Source organism: Hipposideros armiger, unplaced genomic scaffold, assembly GCF_001890085.2.
Source record: "Hipposideros armiger isolate ML-2016 unplaced genomic scaffold, ASM189008v1 scaffold_788, whole genome shotgun sequence".
NCBI lineage: Eukaryota > Metazoa > Chordata > Mammalia > Chiroptera > Hipposideridae > Hipposideros > Hipposideros armiger.
Window position 1 is genome coordinate 136824 of NW_017732138.1, and position 16879 is coordinate 153702.

At 44.3% G+C, this 16879-nt stretch overlaps 1 protein-coding gene across 9 annotated transcripts in view; it reads left to right on the plus strand.

The window, feature by feature from the left end:
• The window catches only part of NCK2 (NCK adaptor protein 2), a 142310-nt gene that overhangs the window by 76304 nt on the left and 49127 nt on the right, over nucleotides 1-16879 (plus strand). Inside the window, exon 4 of one of the 9 annotated variants that reach the window (XM_019628427.1) lies at nucleotides 12563-12731. The exons of the other annotated variants lie outside the window; for them this stretch is intronic. The gene's annotated coding sequence lies outside the window, so the exon portion shown is untranslated. The remainder of the gene's footprint in view (nucleotides 1-12562; nucleotides 12732-16879) is intronic. 9 annotated transcript variants of the gene reach the window in all.

Consider the following 16879-nt stretch of genomic DNA (forward strand, 5'->3'; position numbering starts at 1 on the left):
CGATGGCGTAGGCTGCAGCCCCTGCTGCAGTGGGTTGCCATGGGCTACCGTGTGTAGCTAGCAGCCAGCGTGAGCGGCCCTCAAGCCACTGTGAGCGGCCATCCAGAAGCCGGCGACTGGTCTGCCTCCCCTGGGAAGAGCGCAGTGATGGTGCCAACTTGGGCCAGTGAAGCAACAACTAGACTGAAGAACAAAAAGACAGCAACTTGTCTGTTCCCCTTCCCCTAATTCCCCAATTAAAAAAAAAAATGACTTGTGGTTTAGAAAAACTTCTGTGGGAAAATCATTAGATATATCCATTCATGTAATATTTGTTGTGAGCACCAACTGGATTCTAGGCTATTTTTCTTGCAGTGACTGTTTTAGCCCTGGTTTTAGCAGCTCCAAAAATAGATAAAATGCAATTCCAGACACCGTTTCTCCTGGCCTTGGGGGATGGGGCAGGACCCTGACAGCTCTGGGCCTGTGGTAACTACAGTAGTTGATGTTTTTATAGTGACACCCTGGTGCCCAGGGCAGGTGAACTGGTCTTCAGAGAGGAGTCTGGAAAAGCCAGAGGATGCTGTGTTTGGAGTGAGTTTTAAAGAATGAGGGATTGTGTGGGCAGGGGCATAATGGGTCCCCTCGGCACAGGACAGGCTGGTTGGATTAGCTTGGTAATGGGTCCTAGAGTCCAGGTCATTTAAGCAGTAATGGGTCAGGAACCAGACATGTGTGTTTAGTCAGTGGTCTTTGAAGCACCAGCAGGAAACATGTTAGCCTGGTCAGCTGTATCACTTGGCATATCTTGGAAAGAATGAAAACGCTAGCCTGGTAAAGTGATAAGTGTGACGTCTGCCTCAGGTGCATTTCCTGGTTACTGGGGGCTCCAGGTTTGCACTGTCTCAGCTAGACCTACACCTGGGGCTGAGCTGAGGAAAGCAATTTGAGGAGAGTGGGGGTGGCCAGGCTGCCTCTCAGAGTGGGATCCCTGAGCCCATTTCCAGGTGGCACATTTCCTGCTCCGTATTCTCATCTCCAGGAGCCTCCCCCATCTTGAGATTTAGGAGCCAGGTCTTCAGAGCTCCCTGGCCCCGACCCAGCCCACTTGGGGGAGTGGAGACCATGGGAAGAGCATGGGGGCAAACCTCTCCTTTTACTCCGGAATCATTAACAAATGTTAAACCTGCCCCTAATTCCTCCCAAATATAATTGAAAATGGACTGATTCAGTGTTGGAGGCTGGCTAGCATTTACTGGGGATGGAAACTGGGAACTGTTTTGTATGCTAAGCTGAAGGTTATTTATCTTTAGAAAAACTTCTTGGAGACTTTTTCAGGAGAGACGCCTAATGGGTAGAAGGATGTTGGCGTTTTGGGGGAGGAGAGAGGGTAGCTTAGGTGACAAGAGTCGTGCTAAGTACGGGAGACCTGGATTTCAGAAACTGTGTCAGTTGATGATATGAATATCTGTGTATAAATGCTAGCAGAACCCTGTATGCATCCTTTTCTCTCTGTCTCTCTTTGAAGCTTTATTAAGGTATACAGTTGACAAAAAATTGTTAAGATATTTAAAGTGTACATTGTGGTGATTTGATATACGTATGCACTGCGAGAAAATTCCCACCACCTGGTTAGTTAACACATCCATCAACTCACATTTATCCTTTTGTTTGTGAGCACTTTATAGTCCTACACTGTTAGCAAATTTCAATGATATAATATAGTATTCTAAGTATAGTCACCATGTTTTACACTAGATTTGCAGAACTTAATCACCTATAGCTGAAAGTTTTTACCCTTTTATCAGCCTTTCCCTGTGTCCCCCCACACCCAGCCCCGGGAACCACTTCACCTACCACTCTGTTTCTGTGAGTTTGACTTGCTTTTTTAGCTTTCACATAGAAGTGAGAGCACGCAGCAGTTGTCTGTCTCTGGCTTATTTCAGTTAGCACAATGCCCTTAAGGTCCACTCATGTTGTAGAAAATGGCAGGAGTGCCTTCTTTCTCATGGCTGAATAATATTCCATAGAGTGTGTGTCTGCGTATAGCACATCTTTATACACACATATACATATATACATGTATATATGTCACATCTTTACTCGTTCATCCATTGATGGACATTGAGGTTGTTTCCATTTCTTGGCTACGGTGACTAACCCTGCAGTGAACATGGGAGCACAGATATCTCTTCAATATCCTATTTTCATTTCCTCTGGTTATATAACCAGGAGTAGCATTTCTGGATCATATGATAGGTCTATTTTTAATTTTTTAGGGAACCTCCGTATTGTTTTCCATAATGGCTGCACCAGTTTACATTCCCCCACCAACAGTGCATGAGGGCTCCCTTTTCTCCTCATCATTGCCAACACATCTCTTGTCTTTTAATGACAGCCATTCTGACAGGTGTGAGGTCACATCTTGCGGTTTTGATTTGCATTTCCCTGATAATTAGTCATGTTGGTCACCTTTATGTGTACTTTTGGCCGTTTGGATGTCATCTTTAGAAAAATGCCCATTTTAATCAGATTGTTTTTTTTGCTGAGTTATATGACTTTAGTTCTTCATATATTTTGGATATTAACCTCTTACCAGATATATGATGTACACATATTTTCTCCCATTCTATAGGTTGGTTGCCTTTTTGTTTTGCTGTGCAGAACCCTTTTGTTTGATGTGGGACTCTTGCTTTTTTTTTGCTTTTTTTCTTTTAATGTCGAATTGAAAAAATCATTGCCAAGACTTATCTCAAGGAGCTTACTCCCTGTTTTCTTCTAGGAGTCTTATGGTTTCAGGTCTTACATCCAAGTCTTTAATCTATTCCGAGTTCCTTATACTTCCCACAGCACCTTTGTACAGAGAGAAATTTCATAAAATTGTCATAAACATGTCTTTATGTAGTCAATGAAATTATCATTTTCTGATAGTTGAAGTGATGATTAAAGTTTGCCAATCCTTTTCCTTTTCTGCCTTAGTTAACATGCCAACCTGCCCTAGCAGCAAGGCTTCCTAGAAGCTGGAGAAACAAATTATAAACAGAAAAAGAAAATCCCTGACCACCCCCTGCCCACACACATACACCATTTTTTTCCCCTGTGACAGATTGTAGACGCTGAATTCATAACAATCCCAGTTGTTTCTTCACTATTCTCTGAATTGTACCTTAAAGTTTACAAAGGAATTTTCATACAGAGTTTTATAAATTCTCTTTTAAACTTGACGATATGTCTATGCTCCCTCCTTTAAGAAAAGCAGGAAATGAGCCAGGAGAGGTTACTTTGCCTGCCATATTGGGCAGGGCAGAGGTGGTGAGCCGTGACTCGGCCTGCACGCTGGGTTGCAGACACACTGACCAGTGCTGCTCTCTGTGTCTTACTTTACATGTGCCTGGACCAGGTGTGTAGTTGATACAGATGTGACAGAACAATACTCAGAAATAGGCCCCAAAGAGCTTTTGAGGTAAGTGTTGCTGCAGCTGAGGTTCCAAAATTAGGAAAGGTAAAGTGTTTTTTCTTGACCTCCCTCCTCCAGAAAAACAAAAAGCATATTCTTGCCACGTGCACGTGTTGCAGGGTAAGGGGGTATAGGCTTTCAGCAAATGAGACCTTGAATGGGTCAGTGTTTTGGAGGTGGTGGATGTTTATTAGCTTGTTTTTGGAGATGGTATCAAGATGTGTGCATAGGTCCAAAGCACCAAATTGTATACATTAAATATGTGTGCAGCTTTGTATGTATTGAGTATACTTCAGTAGAGTTGAGAAAAATAAATAGCTATGGCAGTGTAAGAATACTGTACGGATCTACCACCAGTGTGTGTCGCTCTGAAGGGTGTGCATGGAAAGCTGCAGCGCCATCTTCCGCAGCAGACAGATCCTGTGGTCCTGGGACATGGACGGGGGCGGGGGGGTTGATGGTGGTCCCTGGGACCGCTTGCTTCCATTCCACCTTCTCTTGTCAGCGTGGAGAGCATAAAAAGCATTTTGATTTTTAGATTTCTGCCTATCAGAATCTATTTTCCTGTTGACTTTTATGATAACATTGTAAATGTTTTCTTTGGAAACAATACTGATTCCAAGATGTTAAAATGGTTATGAAAACATTATGAATAAATCAGACCATAAAAGATCATAGTTTAAAGGGAACAGTTTTTGATACTATGCTACTTAGTGAGCAAGATACTGACAAAAGCAAATTTTGAATGGAAACTAGCTCCCCTCTGTGCTTGATGGGGTAGGTAACCACATCCACCTGCCAGGTCTATGACTGCCTGCCCCCACCCTGCATCCTGCTATGAAATGACATTGGCCTTCTCAGCCTCTCAAAGAGTTGAACTTGACCACCAATAACATTGACAAGTGAATTGGTTGGATTTGAGCTTGACTACAAGGAGGATCCTAATTGTTTAATCCCCGGTGGTGGTTCCCTGATGGGAGCCCTTGGCTGTCCTACCCCCTGTGTGAAGGCCTACTCAGCCCCCAGTGTGGGCAGGCTGCCCTCAGGAGCACCCCCAAGGCCACAGTGGCCTCCAGGCCAGCTCCGCACCTGGGGGAAGCAGGATGCTTTGTCCGCAGATGGGGTGTCGCCAAAGAATGAATGCGGCACTCATGGGAAGGGTGGGACACACCACAGATCTGAGACTCCGTCCTCCCAGTGGACTTGTTTTGTTTAGAGGGTTTGGGATGTGCAGCCTATGATTTTACCCAGGGGTTTTGTTGTAGGGTTTATGGTGCTTACAAAGATAAAGAGGGATGTTCCGTGCCAAGGTTGGAAGAGCTAGGGAAGGAAAGCCGTTGCTCCTCAGAGCCGGAGACAGGGCCTCCTTCCCTGGGTGTGGAGGCCCCTTTTGTGGGAAAAGCTAATGCAGGCCATCTTCAAACGAACACATCTTACAACAGGAAAGCTCATTGTTTAAGACAGTTTTGTAAAATGTTGGTCATATTTTCCTGGTGGTTAGATCCCAAGCCTTTCAGCTTGTGCCTGGAACAGAGGTCTCTGGAGAAAGTGCCGTGTGTGTGTGTGTGTACACGCACTGTGCAGTGGAGAGGCTAATGTCGATTGTGCTTTCCACGGCTGTGTGTTAACCTCTAGGCCCTAGTTGCTGTGACAGTGACATGGAAGGACTAAATGAGTGCTGACTTTGTGATCTTGGAATTCTAGGGACAGGACTGCACGGATGGCTTGGTACCACAGCCCTGCTGCTCACTTTGCAGAATTCTGTGGGGACGTGTGTTCAGGTGTAGGAGACCGCCCCTGGCACCTCCTCCTCCCCAGGCACGACAAATGTGGGAGCTCATCTACCATCGGAGCCTAATGCCAGGAAAGGGACCAGGAATTTCCCGGGGCTACAGGCAGCCCATGCTGCTGGCTTTTGTCTGCTGAGTTGCTGCCAGGCATAGAGGGAGCTGGAAATGTGATTGGGTACTTGGGGACTGAGTGCAGACGGACACACCATGGCCTCTGCCTCATTCCTCACTTCCCTGGAGCAGGCACGCAGGCCTCGGGTAGCTCTGTGAGGCAGTGCTGGCTGGCTGCACACGGGAGCCTCCAGCCTGGATGGGCAGGCAGGCCTGGGCACCTAGTGACAGCAGCAGGTAGGAAACACCGGTGTGAATGTTTTCATCAGGACCGGTCCCAGATTTTGTTCCTCCTCAAAATTGTGCAGGGACCTTTAAAAACACAGTCCCCAGGCCCAGGTCCCAGCCCCAAGGATTATATTTTGGGACGTTGGACGTTTGTGCTTTATTTCAAAAGCCTCTCAAGTCATGTTGATCATCCAGTTTGGCGACTGCTAACAAGGTGGACCTTGGACTCTGTATCCCCTACCAGTGGGCGCAATAAGGGGCTTGTTTGGGGCTGACATCATAGGTAAGGTGAGAAGAAGGGGAGGGGCCACTTTGAAATACACATTTGCCTTGAGTCTAGCAGCTCAGGCCCCACTCTAGACCTACCCGGAGTAGACTGAGGGGCTTGGACATCTGTGTGTTTGTGTCCACCTTCCTTAAAGGGACCTTTTACCTGAGGCCCCCCCATTTGAGAATTTTCATATAGTCACACTTTAAAGATTTCGTGAGATTTATAAAAATTCCATTCCATAACTAATTGCAGTGTTTATTGGCAGTTCTGACTTTTGATCCTTGCAGTGAGTTAGCCCTAAAGGGAGACTGGTCTTGGGCACAGAAATCTGACAAAATATCATGAAGAAACAGGAAGCAGCTCGGGCGTGGGGGTGCTTAGAACATGCCAGAAACAGGAGCACTGGTAGTTTCTTTCTCTCCATACCTCGTGTTCTCTACCTTGGAGATTCCAGCTCCTGGGATGGTGGGCTCCTGGAAAATGTGGCTCAGGATCAGTGGGGACATCACATAGCAGAGTCTATGTTATTTTGTGTGAAAGAGAAGTAATTTCTCTTCTTTTAGGGATTTTTTTTTTTTACAGAGCCCTTGTTTTGGCCCAGGGGGCCAGTATCTAGGTTACCTGCAGAGCACAAAAGAGATGTGAAATAGTTTTAACTTGGCGGAAGGCAACATACACAACGTCAGTCCTGCTCTGTCAATTACATCACACCCTGAAGACATTTGCAATGGGTTCCATTCCAGAACTGGACTCTGCAGCCCTCAGGGCAGAAGTCCCTTGTGTCTCAGCATCCTAATGATCAGGATTGGAGTTCCCAGCACTGCAGGATCCTGAGGGATCTATCTTCTGATGAGCCAGATGATGGCGTTATGTCCTCTAGAGCTGGGTGCTGCAACGTTTACGTGTCCTTTGAAGGCTGACCCTGTGAGACCCAGTTCTGTCCCCTCAGGTATTTCACTTACAGTATAGATGATGTTTGCGTGGAGGCTTGTCGTTTTGACTGTCTCCAGAATTGAAACTTAAAGAGGCTGGTGTATAGAATACCTGCTCACTCAGGTTTTTTTTAATGCAAAAATATAAGTAATAAACTAGAAATTTCTTATTCCCTAATTAGAAGCAGATATGGAATGGATTACCTGGTAAAGCGTTCTGAACTCCTTTGTACAGTCCTGGCCTCCTGGGTTTGGGCCGTTCCTGACTTGTCCCCACAGCGCCCCTCAATTTCTAAATACCTGCTGAGTGGGTGTCCTTTCCTCTGAGGGGCTTCTCTGTCTCCTCCGTCATATCCTGGCACACTTTAGACACATTTCAAATATATGTACAAGGTGTGATCAAACAATATAGCGAATGTTTAAACAAACAAAAAAATGATTACAGTAAAAGACACATTGCCATTAATCCCCCTCAAAATACTCCCCCTTGCCTCGAACACACTTATCCTATCATTCTTGCCATTTTCTGAAGCAGTTCTGGAAGTCTTCTTTTGTGAGTGTCTTTACTTGCGCTGTCATGGCTGCCTTGATGTCCTGAATCATTTTGACTTTGGGGAAGAACCAGAAGTCACAAGGTGCCATATCTGGTGAATAAGGTGGATGAGGACACACCGTAATGTCTTTATTTAACAAATTGCCATATACCAGAAGTGATGTGTGACACGGAGCATTATCATGATGGAGAATGATTAACAGCACACTTTAAAACACACCTTCTCAGGCCGGTCGAGTGGCTCAGTTGGTTAAGAGTGCAAGCTCTGAGCAACAGGGTCGCCGGTTCGATTCCCATATGGGCCAGTGAGCTGCACCCGAGCTGAGCTGCCACTGAGCTGCCAACAGGTGGCCGGATGGCTCAGCTGGTGAGAGCACATGCTCCTGACAACAAGGTTGCCGGTTCGACTCCCGCATGGGATGGTGTGCTACGCCCACCCACAACTAAGACTGAACAGGGCACCTTGAGCTGAGCGGCTGCAAGCTGCCCTTGGCGCTGAGCTAGCTGCGCCCTCCACAAGTAAGACTGAAGGACAGCAACTTGGGTGTTCCCCTTCCCCAATTCCCCGATAAAAATCTTAAAAAAACAAACAAAAACAAAAAACACACCTTCTTTCAACCATAGCTCACACCCACCTGACTGACTGCACTGAACAAGTTGAAACTTGTCACACACTGTTACTAAGTTATCATGTGCCACTTCCTGTATTGAATATCCCTGCCTTTCCGCTGGATGGCACTCAGCAGCAGCATTCACTGTATTTTGTCTCCGTGTTATACATCGCTTCTGGTATGGCAATTTCTGTCAAATAAAAACATTATGGTGTGTCCTCATCTACCTTATTCACAGGAACTGGCACTGTGAGACTTCTGGCTCTTCCCCAAAGTCAAAATGACCATGAAAGGTAAACATTTTGAATCAATTCAGGACATCGAGGCAGCCACAACAGCGCAACTAAAGACACTCACAAAAGAGGACTTCCAGAACTGCTTCAGAAAGTGGAAAGAATGATGGGATAAGTGCCGTTGAAGTGAAGGGGAGTATTTTGGAGGGATTAATGGCAATATGTCTTTTACTGTAATAATTTTTAAAATTTAAACATTTACCATTTTTCTTTTATCACACCTCAAAAGTATATGTGTATGTTGACAATAAAAGGATAGAAAAGGTATACCATCAATATAACATTAATCATAATCAAAAGAAAGCAAGAATGGCTATATTAATACCAGATATGGTGGTGAACATCAGAGCAAATCACCAGGTAGAGAAGGTCCCCTGCAGGATAGCACTTTGTGTGTAGTTGTCATGTGTCCTTAGGCTGTGACAGTTTCTCAGACTGTCTCTGTTTTTGATCACCTTGTCAGTGTTGAGAAGAACTTGTCCGGTGTCCCTTGGTTACCTGGTCCCTTGTCACCTGGTATTTTTCTCATTGTTCCACTGGGGTCATGGGTTTACCACAGAGGTCAAGTGCCATATCACCACACAGCAGGAAGGGTACATGCCATCGTATGACTTATCAGTGTGATGGTGACCCTGATCACCTGACTCAGGCAGTTGTTGTCAGCTGTCTGCATGCTACAGTGACTCTTCCCTTCCCACACTGTCCTCTTTGGAAGGAAGTCTCCAGACACAGCCCACACTTAAGGGGGGCTTGCGGGGGTGATAGTTTTGCTCTCCGTGGGTAAACTGTCACAGGGGGCAGTTAAGTTCCACCTCCTTGAGGCAGGAGTCTCTACGTAATTTATTTAGAACTTTTCTGGGGAGATTTGTCTCTTCTCCCCCATTTATTTTTTTATTCATTCATTCCCTTCCTTTTTATAATTAGCTTCACCACATACATGCATAAGTCTAAACCACATGGTCTCGTTGCTTGGTTTTAGGGCTTTATGAAAATGGAGCCATGTGGGATGTAGTCCTCTGCCTTTTTCCTATTCAACACGGTTTCCGAGAGTCATTTCTGTCATTTGCGGAAGCTTTCTTCACTTTTCACGGCTGCATGGTACAGAATTATGTGACTGTGTACGCATTTATTCCTTCTCTTGCTGATTGGGTTGTTTCTCCTCTTTCACTGTCATAAGCAGCACTGCTCTGAGTGCTGCTGTGCGGGTCCCCCAACTCACAGGTGCCAGTTTCTCTCCTGCCGACAAGTAGGACGGAGTCGCCGCCTTGTACACCTTTACAACGTTATTCCAAATCATCTTCCAAAGCAGTCATCCCATTTCCTCTCTCCAGCAGAATGTGGGGATTCCCTTTGCTTCACAGCCTTCCTAACACTTATATCATCAGCCTTTTTCATTGTATCCATCTAGTGTGGAATGGTGTCTTACTGTGATCTCAGTTAGGAGTGCGGTTGAGCTCTTTTATTTATGTTTGTTCACCGTTGGTGCTGCCCTTCTGTGCAATGATGGTGTCTTTCGCTTGCTTTTCAAATGGTCACTTTCTTCTTGAACTGGAGGAATTTTTATCTATTCAGATACCAGTCCTTTGTCATTACGTGTACTGCTTACAGCAGTTCCTTTGCAAGTATATTTCATTATATTTTGATCTATGAAAATTGATAGCTCCTACTTGAGAATCCAGACTTTCTTTTAACTAGAACAGCCTTTTACTGTGCCAACAATGGATACCATTGTTTATGAATTTTAATGCTTTCATGTAAAAGGGGATCTTGTATTCTTATCACTTTGCTGAAAGGGCCATATCCATTTTGTGTTGTTTCAGTGTTCAACAACCTTTTTTTTTAAATTTGGAGGTTGAAAGGGTAAAAGTGTTTAAATGCTGGAATTTTACTGACAGTACTTAAGTTATTTTTGCCAGGTATATAAACTGCTGAGCCTTCTCAGTAGTTTAATGAGTTTTGCTAAACTTTTATCTTTCATTCTCTTTAGTGCACTAGTCAGTTGCTAGAAAGAGTTGGAAGATTCACTTTTCATTATTAATCTGCATTTCATGAATATTTATGTATATTCTATGTGTTTTCACCCCTTTACTCAAAGTAGCTGAATAGTATAAAATTTAAATGTTTAATTGGAATTCTTCTATGGCTTCCATCATAAGTAACAAGCCCTTATTACATAGAATTACAATGACTATATCAAAAGATGAGATTGTTTTAGATGAAGAAGCATCTTAAATTTGAATCCATCTGCAAATCAGGACTTCAGTATAGGACGTCTTAGACCCACAAGTGGATTCTTATGCAGCGGCCATCAGCAGCTACTGATAGAGCATCCCTAAGCCATTCATCCATTCACTCCCTCACATACTGGCCCAGCACGTCATAGGCTCAGGCCCTTCGAAGTGCTCTGTTTGCGAGGAGACAAAGTCCTTGTCCTCAAGGAATTGCATTTGGTGAGAAAAACAGACAATCAATAAAAATGCTCGTGCAGTACTACTGGCCAGTGCCATGGGAAAAAGGAAGGAGCAGGGGGCAGAGGGGATACAGCAGCCACTAGAGATCCCGGCGGGGCAGGCGGGGCAGGCAGACCTTTGCGTTTAGTCAGGGCTGGGACATGAGAGGGAGCGAGAGGAGCCAGAAAGGCAGCATTTGAGCAGAGGCCTGAACCAGGCGAAGGAGCAGGAGCTGTGCAGCTGTCGGGAAGAGCACTGCATGCAGTGGGCCACAGGTCGGGAGCTCACCTGCTTGTTCTGAGGAATAGCAAGCTTTGGAGTTTATGCTAGTATGCTGCAGTGAGGTTTCAACAGAGGAGTGGCACAGATCACCGTTCATTTTACAAGATCACAAGGCTGCTGTTAGAGAAACAGACTGGAGTTACGTGGAGGGATAGAAACAGAGACCAGCAGGAAGAAGCCGCGTAGTCCAGGCAGGAGGTGCTGTGGCTTGGAGCGGGGCGGTGGAGGGGGCGAGGTTGGACTCGAGATGTGTTTTGAAGGCGAGCCTTGGGTTTGCTGATGAAATCGATGGGGAGTGAGAGGGAAGAGTTCAGGATTTCTGACCCGATGAGCAGCTGGATGAATGGTGTTTTCTGTGTCATTTGCTCAGAAGAGGACCCTATGGGAGACAGGGGATTTTTGCAGTTGTTATTTATTTGATTTGCTTTCTTTTGTTGCTGGGGGGGAGAATGAAGTCTGAAATGCACACTAGACATGCAAGTGGCGATGTTCAACAGGCAGTTGGGTGTAGAAGTCTGGAGTTTGGGGTGGAGACCTGCATTTGGGAGCAGCCTGCATACAGATGGTATTCAGAGCCAGGGGGATGGACAGACTCATCCAGGGAGCAAGGATATGGAGGAGAGGCCCCCAGACAGCCTGGCTACTCCTGTGTCTCTTGGTCAAAAGCACAAGTAGGAGTCAGCGGCGTGTTGAGGAAAAGACTGATGGACAATTTCAGCTGTCAGCGTGTAGGTAAGATGATCCAAAAAAGACAGAAATATTCATGCCACAGTAGAGTGGGGGAATAACTGTAGGAGCAAGAGGGGGTGGCATTCGGTGCATAGAGGACAGGCCTCAGAAGGGCACTCAGAACCTCTCCCATGGAGCAAAGGGGACAATGGAGTGTTCGCAGGCGCGGGTAGGTGTTTCCTTCTGGTCATTTCTGTTTTTCTTAGTGGAATAGAAGCATGGTCATTCATCAACTGACACTGCAGGAAAGGGGAGGAGATTCTAGCAGATGGAGAACAGTTGAAATAGACCCCTTCGCAGAGGGAGAGGGGGAGTTTGCTCCGGACATGGAGCGGCTGCCAGGCAGCACCAAGGGCTGGCCTGAGCCAGAGGTCAGAGTGTGCAACAGGGCTGGTCAGCGGGTCGTGTTTCCTTTGCACATTCTACTGCCCCAGGGCAGGTGTAAATGCCCCCTTGGTACTTTTGGTAGCCAGGTCAGACTGATTTACAGCAACTGAGATCTCTACAAGTGCTCATGACATGTGTCACTAAGCTTTGGCTTACCTAAGTCAAGGGCAAAAATAATTATACTTGGAGTCACGTGAAGTGCATTCATGGAAGACTGTAGGTGGGATCAGGGAGGTTTGGTACAGGTTAGAGAGGACGCAGGGTTGGCACCGACTGAGCCTTGAGAAATAGGCTGCGGGAGAAACAGTGGTGGGAGAAGGTGACTGTGGTTATGGAGGGGATAGGATAGTCAGCAGGGCAGACATTGGAGAGGTAAGTCAGGTAACCAGCGCGAGGTGTTACTTACAAGCATCGCTTAGCAGGAGGGTGGGCTAGTCGAGATCTAATACCATCAGTCTCACAGAATAGCCTCTTTGCTTTCTTCAACAGCACTGTGACCCAGGAGTTGGATTGGAGTCAGCAGAGGAGAACTCTCATGTGTAAAATGCACAGAGTGAGATGTAGATACTACTGGTTACTGTAAAATCAGCCATATTGATCTGAGACTGGTACAGAAGATAGATACAAGATGAGCCTGCAGTAGTTGTGGTGCCAGAAAGTAAGAAAGTGCTCAAAACACACACTCACACCCCCCACACACACACAAACACACACACACATTCACAGTGATGGTGGTATGTCACAGGGACACAAGTACCAACTGACAGAGCTCCCAATAGCCAAAGTTAGAGCAATTTGAACAACAAAATAAATAAGGAGTATTGGATTGTAGCCCAAAGTATAAAATAAATATCCGTAAGTTCATACTGATATAAATAAATGATTGGATAAATCTTTTTTAAATGGGGAGGAGAGACAAATCTCCTGTGCAGAATTCCAAATAATTTTTGTAGACAGCCTCCCTCAAGGAGATGTAGCATAACAACCCACCCTTAGACCCACCCTTAGGTGTGGGCTGTGCTCGGAGGCATCCCTCCAAAAAGCACAGAATGGAAAAGGAGAAAAAGAATGACTTTACAGTGGGAAAACCCAGCAGACACCGCCTCAGCCAGGCAGTCGAGGTCAGTATCAACAGTATATAAACCTTTGATATAATTCAATGACAGTGGCACTTTGCCTCTGTGGTCTTCCTTCCCCAAACCCATAATCTCAGTCTAATGAGGAGAAAAACATCACACAAATACCAACTGAGGGACGCTCTACAAAATACCTGACAAGTATTCCTCGAAACTGGAAGTCATCAAAACAAGCAAAGCCTGAAACTGTCACAGCCAAGAGGAGCCTAAGGAGATGTGACAATGAAATGTAATATGCTCTCCTGGATAGGATCCTGGGATAAAAAGAGGGCATTAGGTAACACTGAAGGACATTTGAGTAAAATATGGACTCTAGTTAATAATATATCAGTTTTGGTTTATTAATTGTAGCAAATGTACCATGCAAATGTAAGATGTTAGTAATAGGAAAAAATAAAACAGTTCTAAAACTAACATTTATTTTTAAAAATCGCTACATATGCTACAAATCTTTATTTCCTCATTCTATTTTCTTGAATGATAAGGAAGGTTTCCTTAAAAGAATTGTACATTTGGAGTAAATATTAGCATTCCCAAAAGCATTTGTAGAGGTTATCTGTGTAGTGATTAAACCCACAGTAGCCCAGGTCCCTTCTCATGTACTGGGTCCCTCCCTGCCTGCCCTGGGGCAGGCTTCCTGCTGAGCATGATGGGGCTTCCTCTAATTTCCATTCCTATTAAATAGAAAAATCTGAAACAGAATGCTTAGAAATGTGGGCATTAGCCGTGTAGAGCTGAAGAACTCAAATGATCTTGGTAGATTAATCGTATTTGAAACTTGTGAGACCCAGATAATGTAGATCGTGTTCTTCCAATCACTGCTTCTCATTTCACCCCTGTGTGTTTCAGAATGAGGCAGAGAAACATGAATAATAAAGTGGTGAGGAAAATGGGTAGGTATTGATTGGTAGCTGGATTCATTAGGAAGAATTGAGGGCGCTTATGACATTTATACTTTGATATGTTTATGAAACAGATACTTCAGTCATAAAAGTTAGAACTACTTTTCTGGTTGTGGAAAAAAAATAGTAATGCCTAACAACCCCCCTAAAAGTGGTGAGTGGTGGCTGTTTGTCTGCTTTGTGAGCAGTGCATGGCCTGAAAATGTTTCACGCTAGGGTCAGGTTTTGCCAAAGAGATCAATATTCATTTTCATAGACGGATATTGTTCTTTCTTCCTTTTCTGTTTTTTAAGTTCAGCTTTATTGAGGTAGAATTGACCAATAAAATTGTAAGATAGTTAAAGGGTACATTGTCATGATTTGATATATTTATATATTGTGAAAAGATTCTTCCCGTTAATTATAATATACATCCATCACCACACAAATTTACCTTTTTTTTGCAAGGACATGTAAGTTCTACTTTTTAGCAAATTTCTATTATTCGACACAGTGTTACCAACTGTATAGTCTCCATGTTTTACCCTAGATTCTCAGACCTTATAGCTGAAAGCTTATACCCTTTTACCAACCTTTCCCTATTCCACCACCCCCACCACCCCGGCAACCACTTTTCTACTCTGTTTGTATGAATTTGACTTTTGGGAGTATTTTTCCATTGCTAATATTGTTCCCATCACTCCATTATCACTGTGACATGTTCCAGGTTGGTGGAAAAGTGTCGATTCCAACTCCAGTGTAGTTATTTGGAATTTCATTTGTTTTAGCATTACTACTGTGTGATAAAATTGGCTTGTTAAATTGACAGTGATTCTCCCGAGTGATGGTCCTCAGGCATCACTCAACGTTCCCAACCTTCTTCCCAGTGTGATGAATGTCTAAGACGTCTCTGAGGAAGCTGAGAAAGATTAGCAAAGGTCAGCAACATGGATGGATGTTCTCATGGCTTGAGTGGTAAATCATGTGTAAAAAATAGCATTTCCCAGATTCCAGCTGCAGCACCAGAGTCTCCAGTTCTACTTCTTCTGCAAAATGTCGTAACACTGGTTAGTTTTGTTGACTTGTAGACTGGTCTTTGGAATACCAACTGTGTCCAGGCACTTTACTTAGTATCTCTTAGTAAATGAGCTGCTTGGTGATTAACTTCTGAAAACAGGTTGATAAACTCACATTTTAAGGTATTTTTCTTAATGTAGTTCAGTTGGGGTGGGGAGTGGGGGTCAGCTCCTGGCAATCAGGATGAAAAAATAGTAGATAATCACTTAAAAAAAAATGATGAGGAGGGGGGTAGATCAAAAAACCCTAGACTTATTATCAAGTATAAAATTCTCTTTTTTCTTGAGAATTGCCATCCACTAACAAACCCTGTTCAGAATACAGTAAAAAGAAGGTTCACTTAAGAAATGATGTGTACCTTACACCCAATAGGATGGCTGCTCTGCTATCCAAAAAAACCCCCCCAAAAAACCCCAAAATAACAAGCATTGGTGAGAATGTAGAGACATTAGAACCCTTGTGCACTGCTTGTGGGAATGCAAAATGGTGCCGTGGCTATGGAAAATAATGTGGTGGTTCCTCAAAAAATTAAAAATAGAACTACTGTATGATCCAGCAATTCCACTTTTGGATACATAGCCCAAAGAATTGAAAGCAGAGTCTTGAAGAGATATTGGCACACCTGTGTTCATAGTAACAGTATTCACAACAGCCAAAGGGGGAAGCAACACAAGTGTCCATCGATGGATGAGTGGGTAAACACAGTGTGGTACATACATAGACATAATGGAATATTTTTCAGGCTTAAAATAAAGGAAATTCTGACACCTGCTACAACATGGGTCAACTTTGAGAGGACATTATGCTGAGTGAAATAAGCCAGTCACGAAAGGAAAAATACGGGATACTTCCACTTATGTGAAGTATAGTCAAGTTCATAGAGACAGGAAGTAGAATGGTGGGTGCCAGGGGAAAAGGGATGGGGAGTTAGTGTGTAATGGGGACAGAGTTTCAGTTTTAGAAGATGAAAAATTTCTGGAGACAAATGGTGGTGATGGTTGCACAACAATGTAAGTGTACACTTAACATAAAAATTACAATTTTAACCATAATTAAGTGTATTTTACCATAATTTATAAAAAGAGATCATGTGATGTGTGTACGTGAGCTTCTAATACTTCCTGTAATCACTCTTTAAAAAGTGGTAAATGCTGCTCTGGGGTCATGGGGCTGTGTCCAGTGGGCAGCCCCCTGAGAAATAGACACTTGGGAACAGGAACCCCACAGTGTGGGGCATGCTCGCTGGGCCCCAGGGCTGGCGGAGGGGCCAGGAGGGCCAGGGAGAGGCAGGCAGCAAAGGAGAAAAAGCCAATGACCCCCCCTCACCCCCCCAACCCCCACCAATCATTCTGGTATTTAAGTATCTTTTTCCACTAGCTAGTTCTCTGGAATAAACATCAACAAATACTAGAAGTTTATGTTTTGAAAATAACTTGCCTGCACCTCCTTGTCTTTAAAATGGACTCCAGTAAGTACCGTGGACACATGAACATCCCTCCCGGCTGAAAAATTGACATAATTAGTATTTGCTAGGTTGGGAGCTGGGAGGTCCCCAAGAACCACTGGGAGACCTTCCTAAATGGGATTCAGAACTGTAGCATCTCGATTCTATGGCTCTACCTGTGAGCATTAGTCCTATTATTATTTTAAGTTTTCTCTCCTTTTAAATGGCACTGTCATAATCTACTGCAAATGTACTTTTAAATCCCTGT